Raw genomic sequence first — 17,192 nt, forward strand, 5'->3', positions numbered from 1 at the left:
AATTAATTTTGGCAATTGTATTTTATATTATTTTTTAAATTGTTGTATTCTAGTTATTTATGTGATTGGAGCTCAATAAATTCAAGTTTTTGACATTTAATAGTAGGTCAAGATTGTATATATTTACTATCAAAAAGTATTGAAGATGATGTATCTAGTTGACAATAAGACTAATTGGTTTTTCAATTTCTATAAGTTAAGACTTAATTATCGTAGTAAGCAAGCTTTTAACAAGAAAAAAATAATCCATAAATTTTGAAATTTATAATTATTTGCATGCAATACAATTTGAAGTGATCCTTGTGAGGCAAAAATATGAATGATAGTAAAAAAGTAACAAAGACTCCACAATTTAGATGTAGTTGAATTTAAATGTAAATTTGTTAATTAAATTTTATAATTTGATTAATTTTTCATTAAATTTTACAATTTGATTAATTTTTCATTTACATACTATTATCAAATTAATATTATTCAATCCAATTGACAACAAAAAAATCTTTACAATGATGGCATACACCCATGCCTAAAATTTCAAAGAGGCAACCCATAATCAATCTAAAGCTTTGATACACAGTTTTGATATTATGAAAGTGATGGTAATTTTTTTAAAAAAATTAAAGGATTCAATTTTAGAAAGTTACAAGTTGATCATACAACTTTGGCTTCTCCATTTACTTTGCAATGCATGTACCAGTTTCTATAGCTTGTCTACATTGGGTTTGAAGTATTGTCTGACCTCCAAAAACTTCCACAAAATCACACTTGGCAAATGGTAGACGGGAGCATTGTCAGACTTCATATTCAACGTTGCAGTGCCATATGCTTGCACTATAAAACACTTCTATCTAGATGAAAGATGGCTGCCACCTCCACCATGCTGTCATTTTTACTCTTACAAAACTCTTTGAACTACATGGCATAATACATTACGCACACAAATCAAATCAAAATTGGTAATAAATGCTTCTGTCAATTCAATAAATTAGTTGCTATCATTGCATTTTTTTCTTTCAAATTTTTAGTTTCAAAAAATCAATTTAACTCCTACCAAAAATGTCTCCAATGAATCAGAAAACAAAAATTATATCTTAAAAAATGATTTTAAAAATATTAGGATTGAAACCTTAGAATTGTAGAATTTATTTGCCATGCCAATTAATCAAAAGAAGATCTAATGAAAACATTAGTTCCTTGCCTATAAATAGGCAGGGACTAGCAAAGTGAACAAAGATTTAGAAGTGTGATAAAGATATGATTACTTTCACGAAGTACACGAGCATAATCACAGTGAATTGTTGTTGGAAAGTCAACCAAAAGAAATTCTTAAAAATTCTGAGTTCTAGTTTTATAGGGTGTGTGAACATGTATTTAGTAAATTATTTTTTTATAGAGAAGTAGGGAAAGGGTTTTGATTTCTGTTTATACTTGTTGTTTGTAAACTGCATATTGTTTTTAACTTTCTACTTATTTATCATTCTCTGGAAACTGTACATATTTTTAATTTTCTATTTACCTGTCATCCTTCTCATTATAGTAAATAGTGGTCAGGCTCTTCGGTTGCCTAGAGGCTACATCCTTAAAAACAACAAAATATATCATATTAAGTTAAAGACATTGCCAAAGCTCACATTTTGACACAAGCAAGGAGGATATTGGTAAAGGTGGTGGAATTTGGTCAAATAATTCACATGCCTTGTCTATGCTTCCCACATTATAGTTCATGATGACGCATATATTTAGACAATTTTGTCAAACACTTCACATGCCTTGTCTATGCTTCCCACATCTTGCATACATGTAATTCATGTGGCTATTGTGTTGATAGCTTATGCTTTAGCAAAGAAAAGAAAAGCAATCATTTTTTGAGGAAGATTTGGAGAATAGTTGCAAAAGGCCAAGAGAATTCAAGCAATGATAGGGGGAGACTTTACTCTTACTATATTCAAATGTTCAATATTGGCTATACCACATACACTTATATCCTCAACCATGTGCCCTCCAACATTCTGAGTTGGGGTCAAAGACTACCACATTACCTAGCCTGCCACATCCTATTATTTCAAGTTTTTGTAGAAGGGGGCAGAACAAAATCAAGGATAATAAAGACTGATGCAGACACAATGCTAATCACAATCCATTTCCCTTGACTTACACAAGTACAACATTTTAAATGAAGAAATGTTATAAGTTGTGCACAGAAATCTATAGAAATTCTTGTTAGATTATGGTGACTAATTAGGAAAGTACTGTACATACTTCATAATTAGTGGGGTTTAGGGCATTGCCTCGAAGAAAAAAAAATTGGGTCGTGGCCAACGTTGTAGCCGACATATGGACGACATGTTGTAACCCTAAAACGACATAAAATACTTGTATAAAAGGGTTTAGGGTTAGGTATTTTCATTATGTTGTGATGCGAAATTGCTTCTTGCGGTGGTATTGAGCTATAAGGGATAACAGATTGTAATCACTGGATTGTAATAATATTGGACTTGCAGTTTGGTGGACGTAGCCCAGGGATTGGGTGAACCATGTTAAATCTTGGTGCCTTGTGTTCATTTCTGTGTCATCTATTATTTTTTGTTATTGGTTATATTTGCATGTAGTTTTTATTTTTGTCTGTGGTTTATCCTAACAAGTGGTATCAAAGCCTAGTTGTTTTTTAGTTATCCTCTGCTAGAAAGTTTCACAGTTGAGTGGGAGTCTCACAGTTGAGTGGGAGCAATGGCAGATGAGGGTAAACTGAGGGTTGATAGGTTTAATGGGTAGAACTTCCAGTTATGGAAGATGCAAATGGAAGACTATATGTATCAGAAGGATTTATGGAAACCATTGGAATGTCAGATGCTAAATGGGATCTTTTAGACAAAAAGGCACTCGGAAGAATTTGGTTATGCTTGGCACCATCGATGGCATTTAATATTACAAAAGCAAAGACGACAGAAGAGTTGATGAAAACCCTAGCGACACTGTATGAAAAGCCCTCCGCTTCAAACAAGGTATTTCTCATGAAGTGTTTATTTAATATGAAAATGGCAGAAGGTGGATCTATTGCAGATCATTTAAATGAGTTTAATACTATTACTAGTCAGTTATCTTCTGTGGGTATAAATTTTGATGAAGAAATTAGGGCTCTCTTGATTTTGTGTTTTTTGCTTGAAAGCTGGAATGACTTGGTAATGGCGGTGAGTAATTATGTTCCTGGATCTAGTACCCTAAAATATGATGATGTGATCGGTGTTGTTTTGAGTGAGGAAACTCATAGGAAATCCTCAAGTGGATCTACATCAGGAAGTGCTTTGAATGCACAAAGTAGGGGCAGAACGACTAAGAGAGGAAGTAACTCTGGAAATTGTGGGAAATCAAGAGGAAAGTCAAAGGGGAAGAGGTCTCAATCGAGAGGACCAAATGATTTTTGGTACTGTGGGAAACCAGGGCACAGAAAGAAAGATTGTTGGAATCGAAAGAAAAATGAAGGAGATAAATCAGATGGAGACAAGGAGGCAAATGTGGTAAGTAACAAATCCGAAGAGGATGCTTTGCTTCTGTCTTTAGAAAGTGTTGATGATTCATGGGTTTTAGATTATGGTGCTTCATTTCATGCTACACCTCATAGAGGTTATTTCATTGATTATGTCCAAGGGGATTTTGGGCTTGTTTATTTCGGGGATAATGAACCCTGTTAGATTGTTGGAAAGGGAAAAATTAAGATTAAGTTGTAGAATGGGAATCATTGGCTACTACATGAGGTAAGGCATGTTCCAAGGCTGAGTAGGAATTTAATTTTAGCAGGGCAACTCAGTGATGAGGGTTGTGTAGTTACTTTTAATGATAAAAATTGGAAGGTTTCAAAAGGTTCCCTTGTAGTAGAAAAAGGTGTGAAAGTAGGCACCTTATATCTTTGTACAGGTCATATTGTTCCTTCTACTTTGATTGTTTCAAAAAAAAATGAATGTTCAGGAACAATTGTTGCAGTTGAGCAGGGAGAACAAATAGTTGCTATAAATTCTGATACAACATTGTGGCACAACAGACTTGGGCACATGAGTGAGAAAGGTATGAAAGTACTTCACTCAAAGAAAGTTTTACCAAGTCTGAAATGTGTTAATATGGATTTCTGTGAAAGTTGTGTATGAAAAACAAAAGAGAGTGAGTTTTGTAAAGACTAGGAAGGAAAACAAAAAGGAGAAATTAGAGCTTGTGCATACAGATGTATGGGGACCAGCTCAGGTATCTTCCCTTGGTGTCTCTCATTATTATCTTACATTTATTGATGACGTAACTAGAAAAGTATGGGTTTATTTCCTTAGACAGAAATCTGATGTATTTCAAATTTTTAAGAAATGGAAATGCTTGGTTGAAAATGAGACTGGTAAGAAATTAAAATGTCTCAGATCTGATAATGGTGGTGAGTATTGTAGTCATGAATTTGAAAATTATTGCTCCACTAATGGTATTCATAGACAGAAAACTGTTCCAAGGACTCCACAGGAAAATGGAGTGGCTGAACGCATGAACAGGACTATAATGGAGCGTGCAAGGAGCATGAGGTTGCATGCTGGGTTGCCCTTACACATGTGGGCGGAGGCTATCAATACTACAATATATTTGATTAATAGAGGTCCCTCTACTCCTTTGGGCTGTGGTATTCCAAAGGAGGCATGGACTGGTAAGAAGGTGAGTTATTATTTTCTTAAGACCTTCGATTGTGAAGCTTTTTCTCATATAGACCCTGAAAATAGAACCAAGCTAGAAGCTAAATCAAAGATATGTGTCTTTGTTGGATATGGCATTAATGAATTTGGTTATAGGCTTTGGGATTTTGAAAATCTTAAAATTGTTAGAAGTCAGGATGTCATATTCAATGAGAAAGTGTTGTAGAAAGATCTGTTGCAGCAACATGAGAAGAAAGAAGATGATTATGTAGTGCTGGATGATCCTCCAAAAGCTGATGTTCCACCCATTCCTCATGATGTGCAACAACTGCAACAACAACAAATACCACACACACTAATGAATGTTAGACGGTCAATGAGGCAAATTAGACATCCACAAAGATTTTCTCCCTCTTTGTATTCTATTTTACTTACTGATGCTGGTGAACCTAGAAGTTATGATGAAGCTATGCAGGTGAATATACGATTCAGTGGGAGTCTACAATGAATGATGAAATGGACTCTTTGCTGAAGAATAAGACATGGGATCTATGCAAGTTATCTGCAGGTAAAAAGGCTTTATAGAATAAGTGGGTTTACAGGTTGAAAGAAGAGGAAGGAGGTCAGAAAAGATTTAAGGCTAGGTTAGTTGTAAAAGGATTTGCACAGAACAAGGGAATTGATTTTGATGAGATATTTTCTCCTGTTGTTAAAATGACTTCTATTTGTACTATTTTAAGTCTTGTGGCTACTGAAGATTTGCATTTAGAGCAGTTGGATGTTAAAAAAACCTTTCTTCATGGATTTGGATGAAGAAATATATATGGCTCAGCCACAGAGTTTTGAGGTCAAAGGTAAGGAGAACTTAGTGTGCAAATTGAAGAAAAGTTTATATGGCTTAAAGCAAGCACCTCAGCAATGGTATCTAAAATTTGACAGTTTTATGCATGAGCATGGATATAATAGGTGTCATTCAGATTACTGTGTTTATTTTAAGAGGTTGGATGATGATAGCTACATTATTTTATGTTTATATGTTGATGATATGCTTGTAGCTGGGTCTAACATGGATCATACTAAGGGGCTAAAACGCCAGTTAGCACATGCATTTGCTATGAAGGATTTGGGGGCAGAAAAACAAATCCTTGGTATGAAGATTTACAGAGATAGGAAGAATAGAACATTAACGATATCTCAAGCTGATTATGTTGAGAAGGTGTTGCAACGTTTCTCTATGGAGAATGCTAAAGCTGTCAGCACACCTTTACCTGGTCATTTGAAATTGACCAAGGAGATGTGTCCTGAGACATAAGAAGAGGAGGATAAGATGTCTAAGGTACCTTATGCTTCAGCTGTAGGAAGCTTGATGTATGCTATGGTATGTACTAGGCCAGATATTGCACATGCAGTGGGAGTCGTTAGCAAGTATATGAGTCACCTAGGATTTGAGCATTGGAATGTTGTCAAGTGGATTCTCCAATATTTGAGAGGAACATCCAATAAGTGTTTACACTTTGGGGGCTCTACTATTGATTTACAGAGCTATGTTGACTCAGATTTGGCAGGGGATATTGATACCAGGCGGAGTACTACGGGTTATGTCTTTACTATTGGTGGGGTAGCTCTGAGATGGGTTTCTAGGTTACAGAAGATTAATGCTCTATCCACTACAGAGGTAGAGTATGTTGCTGCTACAAAGGCAGCCAAGGAGATGATATGGCTTTAGTTCTTCTTGGAAGAATTGGGACATCCTCAGAAGGATAATTATTTGTTCATAGATAGTCAGAGTGCCATTTATCTTACAAAGAATTCAGCTTTGCATTCTAAGACCAAACACATACAGTTGCAGTACCATTTCATTCGGTCAGTTTTGGAGGATGGATAGCTAAAGCTGGAGAAGATCTATACAAATGACAATCTAGCAGATATGTTGACAAAGTTTGTAACAAGGGAGAAGCTGAACTCCTGTTCAGCTTCGGTTAGTCTTTTAGACTGAACATGAATCACAGAATAGTAGAGTCCAGGGTGGTTTGATCCAGTGGGAGCCCCATGTGGTAGTGGTATTGCTACAAGATCAGTCTCCAAGTGGGAGATTGTTGTTTACTGTGGAGCATGATCAGTCCCCAAATGGGAGATTGTTAGATTATGGCTGACATATGGCCGACATGTTCTAACCCTAAAATGACATAAAATACTTGTATAAAAAGGGTTTAGGGTTAGGTATTTTCATTATGTTGTGATGTGAAATTGCTTCTTGTGGCAGTATTGAGCTGTAAGGGATTACATATTGTAATCAAGTTGTAATCACTAGATTGTAATAATATTGGACTTGCAGTTTGGTGGACGTAGCCCAAGGATTGGGTGAACCACGTTAAATCTTGGTGCCTTGTGTTCATTTTTGTGTGATCTATTATTTTCTGTTATTGGTTATATTTGCATGTAGTTTTTATTTATGTTTGTAGTTTATCCTAATAATTCTTGTATTTACAAATTGAGGCTTACAAGAGGTTCTAGACCAAAGAGATGCACTTGAATCCATCCTCTAGTTATACTTTCTCAAACATTCTCAAACAAAACATAAACCAATTAATCAATATCCTCCGTCTGAACACAGTCGCCATCTCTTAAATAAACCCAAACTCTCTATTCTTGGTATTGATGTTATTGTTGTTCCTAGTAGACTAAGCCACTTTATCTCTTAATAAATATCAGGTATGCGTTTGCATCAAAGATTCATCTATCAATTGAACATCATAGAGGCGACAAGTAATGAAGAGGAGGAATTCGACGAAATTGGTGGGAAACTGGGAGAACATGGTTCAACAAGGCACTGGAGAAATATCTCCACACCCAAAAGAAAAAGAAAGAAAAAATCTAAACCATCCATACAATCCTCATTAACTCGAGTGAACGGATAACCTGTTTAATAAGGAGATTTTGGGAAAGAAAAGGGTATACTATTTTTCATCTCAAATGTTTATTTTGCCTAGTTAGAAATGGGTTACTCAAAAGGAGAGGATTTCATCGGATTATACGTTACTTCTTCATCCATTTTGGCTTATAGGAAAATGATAGTATAGCCAGTGTTTAAATAATTAGACATTGAAGATCACTAGAATTATCTAAACAAGTCACCCAGCACTGCGAGTAAAAGTAAATGGAGCTTCAACACAAATAAAAAAACTTTGGAATAAAAGCCCAAAAAGAGTGTGGAATCAAATACCATAAACAAGTTAATACAGAGGAAAAAGTTGTGAATCTCGTAGTCTTTTTAGTCTACAGTTGATCTTGTCATTACAATTATTCTTGCTCTAAAGGATGCTCTCCTCAGGTACAAAAAGTCTATGCAGGACAAATATTTACTTTCGTATTTTTCTTGGGGAAAATCATCATGAGTTCTTGGTAGTTGAATCTCCATTATTTGAAGACAGGGCGTACTCTGAAGCAAGCAACTTATTACTGTTGTAATGCCCTGCCAAGGGATCCAAAATACAAAGTACAATAAAATAAATGAAACCATCCACCATACATGATACATCCATCCATCATAAAATACAACTATCCATCATAAAAAACAACTAAGTACGTGGTTCCTCCCAATCATCAATAGCATCATAAGACCATCATGGGCCCTAGCCATCTCCCACGTGTAACATCCCAAGCCACCAATGAAATTGTCGATACTATTGTAATAGGGACATCACTACTAAAACATGCTACAACCTAAGCATAAGAAAATCTAACATGCTAGCATAAGATGATCCTGCAAAGTAGATAACATCACCTATCACATGCTAATCATCAATATAAGGAAATGTGTCATTAAATAACATCATCTAAACATGACAAACAAGCATCCTAATGAAAGCATAAATCACAAGAAGGCATACTCTGGAACTCGAAGTACCAAGTGAACACATCCAGCAACGGTCGCACGAGGACAATAGATCATCACTATACACCAATCCCTAGCCGTGGTGTAGGTAGCTACACCTCCCAACCACATGGCACCCGTAGGTCCACACCCTTTTTGCTAAGGAGATAGTCTCAAGTCCCAAATAGGATATCAAACCAAATATCAATATACTCTCTAAGTCTAGGAAATCCTAAAAGCATCTAACTCAAAGGTTCCAACATTGATCAATATCTAGACCCAAAGGCACACAAGACACGTAGGAAACCTACTATGTAAGCGGGCAAGTGTCATCGCATGAATCACGTTGGAGTTACCCTGGTAGTCTCTTAGGACCCTAGGGTCCCTAGTGATCCCTATGCAGCCACTAGTATCCTCTCATATTGACAAGGCATACTACGGAATGCAAGGTCGCAACCAAGCGTTCTCTCTACTCCCATCCTAGTATGTACTAGCACTCGAGGCATGAGCGAAAACATACAAAGAATCTTATTAGGTTCATTTTAATCCCATTTAGTGTAATGTTTTTACTTAGTAAACAACTTACAATGGGTTACCCTGGGAACCACTTAGGGCCCTAGCCTCCATTGCAAGCCACATCCTGACAACACATATAGATAACCTACCCTAGGTTCAATAAAAGCACAAATCAATAATCATATAAAAATCACCTCAGTCATACAAAAGTGACTGGAAAGCATCGAAAGATAATCCACAATAATCACATCAGTTCTCTACGAGCAACTGGAAAGCATCAAAGATAAATCACAACATCCATCGGTTCTCAATGAGCAACCAGAAAGTATCCCAATAATACTTATCAATGACTCAACATGGTTAAGTCAAACATGTCACAACATGACATCATCAAGAACATAGCAAACACTTCAGTCCTATCAAAGCGATTAGAAAGCAACCCAAATATAACTAATTAAGGACTAAAAAATGGTTAAGTCAAATATCTCATAGCATAAATCTCGTCATCCCACAAGGCATTGAAAACAGTAATCAGCAATATAAACACACTCAACATAGAGCATACCATCATATGTCATGGTTAAGTAAAAGTAATCAAGATAGATTCGGCAAGATACCACACTCACAATACCCCCGAGCCTCTGGTAACAACCTAAGACTAGTCAAAACTCTAGTCAACCCCAAACCCAAAACACAGAGAACATACATATACAAAATGTGAGTTTCATGTTTGGTTTATTTTGAAAACACATGGTTGGGTTAAACAATAAAGTTTAAGTTTCCAATTTTACTATAAGTTCCTCAATTAACCCTTACAATTAAACCCTTTCTCGTTCTTATAATAGAAGAAATCACATCATGACTTAAAAGTGTTAATAATCATTTATTAAATTATTAAAATAATAATAATTGATTATTAAATAAAAATAATCCCAATTTCATTAATAATCAAATTTTTAAATAATAAATATAATTATCATTATTAAATGATATTTATCATTAATTCCAATTAGTTCCAATAGTCATTTACCTTACTAAATTATTAATTATTAATTATTTAATAATGAATAAATTAATTAATAATCAATATCTATCTAAAATAACCCATTGTTTTTAAATAAAATTATTAACATTTACATTAAAACCAAATTTATTAATAATCATTAAATAAACCTAATACTTCCCTAAACATCTTATTAATTGTTAAATATTAATAATTAATAACAATACTAATAATTCAATTTACCAATTAATTTAATGACTAAAACTCATTAAATAAAATTATTAAATACTAATAAAATTAATATTAAAATTTATTAATAAATTTAGTAAATAGTAATATAGTTTATATTATACAACTTATTATTAAAATATAATAATAAAGTTAATATATTAAAATTTATTAATAAAATTATAAATAATAATAAAATTTATGTGAAATTATTATTAAATAATAATAAATATTAACAATTTTTTTAAATTAAAAACTTATCAAAAACAACACATACTACACTTACAATAAAAGACCGACGGCTTGAATATAGCCATGCAGCCTCCCTAAAAAGAGTCATCGACCTTCAATGCCCACTACGATTAATGCAGGTACAGGCATGCGTGGAGCCACCGACAAAATAAAAAGGTAAGTTGGGGGTGGGTAAAACCCCCTCCCCATAATTTTTTTTTAAAATTTTTTTTTCTTTATATATAAACTTTAAAAAAAACTATTTTCCCCATTGTATATCAAACTATAAAATTCTATTTTATTTTTAAATTTTATTTTATTATTTTTAATAAAAATTCCTCTCCCTCACTAATAAAATTTTAAATAAATAAATATATATATATATACAAAATTTCTTAACGATGCTTTGAAAGTAAAATTTCAACAAACCATTCGAATTTTAATCTAAAATTTCCATTTCATTTCCAACCCTCCTTGTTTAATATTCAAATTTTAAAACTACTAAAGGCGTATTGTAATGATACTTTCAACCTTCTCGATTACAAATGAAATAGACATACATAATAGAATTTTCAAAACTACAAGACTGAAAGATTCGTTTGAAATGAAATACAAACAATCAATTTACAGTCACGAAGACAATAGAATTATCTAAATAACACAATTCTAACTAGGTAAACAAAACTCAAGAACCTACTTGGTTCTGATGCTAAAATCGCAATGCCTAGAAGATTTGCGAGAGAATTCGCTTCTATCCAAGAACTTCTTTCTAACATTTTTTCCAAAAATTTTCCTTCCAAAATTTGCATCCCCCAAAAATGAACCCTCAAATGTGATAAAGAGTTCTCTCCTTAAATCGGGGCACTAATTGTGCATTCACCTGGGAGAACTTTGTGCTCACTGGACTTCAACTCTATATTAACTTTTATTTATCTTTCTTTAATCTTTTCCATGCACGTTTATTGAATTATTAAATTACTTTATTTGATTTTCCACTTGACTTTCACTTTCAATTAATTTATTAACTTTTAAATCTCATGCACATTTTATTAAAATATCTTAATTAAGTTCACATGTTTTATCTTTTTAATTAATTTCTTATATTTTAATCTCATGCATGCATCATGCAAACTTAAAACTTTTCATAATTTAATATCTTTCCCACTTTTAATTTATTTTCAAAACTTAATTGATAAAATATTTATTAACTTAAATAATAATATTATTTAGCATTTATTTAAAAATAAACTCTAAATATATTATTATTAAATTAAATAAATATTATCATGTTCTAAGTTTATTCTTATAACTTTTACCTTCAAATTTAATTCTTTTTATTTAATTGATTTATCAATTAATTAAATATTAAATATTGAAATATCATTATAATTTTCCATTAAGTTAATTATTTAATTTAATCTTTTAATTAGACTTAATTAATAGAAAATCCACCAAAGACTCATAAAACAAAATACGAAAACCCATCAGAGAAAACCACATACAAAATCGAACTAAAGGATTATAATCATGAATTAATGTCATTCGATGCATTCGGAGGGTACTTGACTCAGATACTTGTACTAATTTTCAATTAGGACAAATGGCTTAAAGGTTTAGGATTTGGACTTAAGAATTTATCTCCCCTCTCTTACCATTGAGATAATGAGATAGGGTATGCTCGTCCTGGCAATTCAGGGAAGTCGATACCCAGTACCTACAACCTGCATAAAATTCACGTATGTACAGACAATATTCTAAGCTAAATAGGCAATGGCAGGAAGGGGTGCATCGTATAGATCCCGACTAGCAGGTGACTATGACTCGCTTCCTTAACCACATCAGAATCGCCACACATAAAGAAAAAACATACACACACGCCATACGCATGCAATATGGGGTAAGTATCCATAAGAAAACATGTATAATAAACCATCTAACTAATCATCATCAATAACTAAAAACACTGTAATAATCATCATGCATACATGAAATATAGAGTACCAAGTAATTTCATCATATAATAAACTGAATGTAAAACAATATCTGATAATCTCAAAATAATGCTACTAATCATCAAACTTAAAACTAGCCTAAAGGAGTCCAACAATGATGACAAAATGCAAACTAGGGGCAGATGCTACAACTACAATCTCGTCTTTTTCGTAGCCAAACTCATATGGTTCAATGCATATTTTTTTGAGGTTGACATGTGGAGATGCAAGGTAGTCCAGTATAGGATCTCTTGCCAGCTCCTACATTGCAACTTTATTAGGGCTTCCATCTTTATCATATAAACCAAATTTTATGGAGTATTATTCCCATAAAATAAAATCTTAACACAATCAATTTACCAGTACTTATAATAAATTACTCAAAAAGAACATTTCATCATCAACTTAACCAATAAAAATATTGTGCTGGAAGATATCGTAAAGAAAGATCAAGATATGGTGAGTGAATGAAGATTAGGAAGCTTGTAAAACAGGTTCAGTAAAGGAACATCCCTCTCTTCCCTTTCAAAGGGACTAGGCATGTGGATTTCAAGCTCCTCCAAGGATTGGAAATTGCCCATTATGTTATGTAATCTATTTGCTGAGAATGATTTTATGCAACCTCCCAAGTATAAGGACAGTTTCATCAAAGTACACTCAGAGTCCATTCCAAGACTATGGTGAGCGAATGAAGATTAGGAAGCTTGTAAAGTAGGTTCAGTAAAGAAAGATCAAGATATGGTGAGTAAATGAAGATTAGGAAGCTTGTAAAGGAGATTCAGTAAAGGAACATCCCTCTCTTCCCTTTCAAAGGGACTAGGCATGTGGATTTCAAGCTCCTCCAAGGACTGGAAATTGCCCATTATGTTATGTAATTTATTTGTTGAGAATGATTTTATGCAACCTCCCAAGTACAAGGATAGTTTCGTCAAAGTACACTCAGAGTCCATTCCAAGACTATTGATAGCATTATAAAGCTCATAGAACCTTACATAATTTACATTCAAATCCCCAATCTCGCACCCTTCAAATTGTATTAGATTGGGGCACTCAAGAGATAGAGACTCTACTCCATCCATTCTCAAATATTCAATAGTGGATGAAATGATTGTGAAATTACCTATCCGAGGACCCAAACACTCTGTCATGCCCAAACTACAAGGCAAAAACACACATACTTTTTTTTTTTTTTAATTAATAATTAAAATGCTCTAAGTTTGATAAGTTTACGTCCAAAGTTAAAGTATAGGTTCTCTACAATGTTAAATTAATACTCTCGTTATTAAGTTGATATCGACAAGGGTTATGATATTATATTAACTTACAACAATATGTGAAAATTTTTTAAATAACAATTTAAATGAGTTCGGGTCTAGATTAATTGTAAAATCTAATCAAATAAAACCCCCATTTAAACTTATTTTAAATAGGCAATTAACCTTTCCATACTTTATTTAATTAGGACGAACTAAAAAAATTATAACAATAAAATAAAACACTAATACCAAAATTTAAATTAAATGTTATAATTGTGAATCTTAAACTAGTAATAAATTTAATTAACTAACAACTAACTAATTTAACTTAAAACTAAACTAACTAAATCTAAATTTTGATCTGACTACATACAAAATAAGTGACTAAACTTTAAATAAAACTCAACTTTAATACATACAAATAAACTATTACTATTAAAAATATATTAGCATTTATAAACAAATAACTTAAAATAATTAACAATTAAACTAACTAAACAATTAAAACATATAGTTTAAACTACAAATACAAACCAACCAATATTTAGCTATACTAATTACAAACTAACTTATAATAAATATTAACAAAACTTAAATAAATTAAATACTACTTAAAACAACTAACTTAAAATTAAACCAAAATTTAAATTTAAATCATATATAAACTAACCTAAGCCAATACAATAACTCTAACACAAACCAAAAAAAACTATATAATATTCTAATAATAATCATTAACAATTTAACTTAACATCTAATTTTAATCACTAATATTATTGATAAATCAAATTTGAATTAGCTATCTTACACTTAATCTAAACCAAAAATAAATTAACTTTTGATAAAATCAACAATTATTAACATCAAAATGATACTAATATTAATTAAACTTTAAACTAAATTAATTTATATAAAAGAACTATTTAAAACTAACTACATCCTTAACTCAATATAATTTAAAAACTAATCTAAACCTTGAAAGGAATACTAAAGAGACTTCTATTTAATTTAAGAAAATTTAAACTTCCTAAATTTTAAAACTAACATAAAACACATGCAAAGTTGTACATCATTTTAACACAACTAAAATATCCTATCTTCTAATTGCTCCCTAAACTAACCTAACCTTCTTCACTCATCCATCACATCCTACCACCTTAGGCCACTTGGCCACTAGCCTTTCCTTTTTCCCCAAGTTGCTGATGTGTTTTCCAAGGTCTGTCCACTCCTTCCAAAGCTTGGAAAAAATGCAGCCACCAATAAAGACCAAAAAAAAGTTTAAAGGAAAGAAAGAAAAATTAAAAACCCTTATTCATACCAAATCTGTATACTACCCAAGTTCTTATCATAAATATATAGAATCATATCTGGGTGCCCCACGTGATCCAAGATGGAGTGTGCAGCAATTAAATCAGATTTGCATGAGACTTAGTATGATTTGCTCCCCTCCCATTAATACTTTCCTACAAATGGACTGTATAGGCAGCTTTTGGGGGCCATTTTTCCAATGTAAATGTTTGAGTTTAAGAGCTTTGTAGGTGAGATAGGATAGAGGTAATCATGGCATAAAGTTAAGTAGATATATTTGAATACTTATGATCATATATATATGTTTTTTTTTTTTTTTGCTTACTTTAAATTTAAAAGATATATATAACATTTAATAATTTCACAAAAGAATAAATGAAGAATCTTGGAGATTCTCTGTTGCAAAAAGGGAGATGATTTAATTCTTCTCCCATACAAAATCCAGTGAGTATCTTTGCTCTTGGGAATGTATAATTTTTTTTTTAAGTCATAATTTTTCGAAGTATACATTTTCAAGCCACTATATTTTTTGACAAAAAAAAAGTATTTTATTGAATGGATTTAAAACATGGATTTAATAGTTGTGTCACAATAATACCAGATTTATTTGATCTCCTAACAAACTTGAATTGAACTATCAACCATAACCATGTTGCTTTCCTTAACATAATTTTCATTTTTAACATAAAAGGAAACTTGAAAATTTTGCTTAATTAAACCATCATCATATCATCTTATTTCTGATGTGCATCCATCTAACTAAAAAATTATGATTAAATCACATGATAAGCAATTATACTCAATCACCATTTTATTGGCAAACCTGATTCAAAGGCTCAACCGAGAAAGAACCAAGAAGAAAACCCGGTGTCATTGCCATTACAAAAAGGTTTTGAAATACAAATTACATAGGATTCCAATCCCAAAATTTCAACAATTTAATTGAATTTCCTTCATGACCTTCATCAAGGGATCCATATCATTTTCTACAATACATTGCTAATATTGTGGAGGGAACAGAACCTGATCAGGTGTCAAACAAGCATGACCAAGAGACAAAATCAAACATGCATTTTCATACTGGGCTTTCACAACAGGATTCACAATGAATCAAAACTAGGGAAAGGTGGATTTTTTCAACAAGAGACGTCAGACACAACACCAAACCAAGTGCCCAATCGAGGCTATAACTCAAGAACTTCCGTTCTTCCACAGATGCCCTTTCGAGGCTAATATAACAAAAACTTCCATTTTTCCATTCTTACATACCAATACTCAAAATGTGGTTTGTGCTAACAGGTAGGGGCCCATAACACCCTACCCTTTCTCCCTCTTCTCGTCCTAAGAAGAGACTCTACACTATTGGAGTCCAACTAAAAAGCCCTTTCCCAAAATTGGCCACTTCTGCCCTCTCCAAGGGTGAGTAATGCCAAAACACCCATACAAGAAACTTTAAAATTTAACATAAACATGAAAGAAAAGCATTCAAGAACATGGTTGCAATCCTTCCCATCATACCCAACATACAAACAAATATTCAAACAACAACAAAGTAGCATAAGTATGAAACAAGCATGAAAATCTGAACAAGGGAGATGAAGAACTCCTACCTTCACAAAGAGGTAATGACAAATGAACAATTTGAGTAGAGCTTTTCCCTTCCTTCCTTCACTCTTCCAAGACTCCTCTCTAAATGTAGAGTTTGGGTAACAACCTCCACTACTCCAAGAAGGGCCTCTAAATAAGATCTAAACTCAACCACCAAAAAGGGTAATAACTTCACCCACCCACCTACAATTCTAGAAGTTCCTAACTCAACCCACACTATGGTTAACCACTAAGTGGAGTTGAGGTGATGCAACTCATGGTAGCCATAGTCAATTTTCGCACAAAGGCAAAAATAGACTTTTTGAGTAATCTCAAAAGTCAAAAAAAGGGGTTTAGGGGTTGGAAAAGACCCCCAACCCATACCCATACCCTTTGGGTATAAATATTTCATGTTTTAAAGCCTTAGGAATAGGTTTGGAACCAAACAAAAGCTAAGAAATAATTAGGACCATCTAAAAACTCTAAAAATGCAGATTAAGCACTAATCCAGATTAAGGGTGACAAAAATTGATTAAGAAA

Source organism: Cupressus sempervirens, chromosome 1 (genome assembly GCF_028749045.1).
Source record: "Cupressus sempervirens isolate cs-2001-9-10 chromosome 1, ASM2874904v1, whole genome shotgun sequence".
Classification (NCBI taxonomy): Eukaryota; Viridiplantae; Streptophyta; class Pinopsida; order Cupressales; family Cupressaceae; genus Cupressus; species Cupressus sempervirens.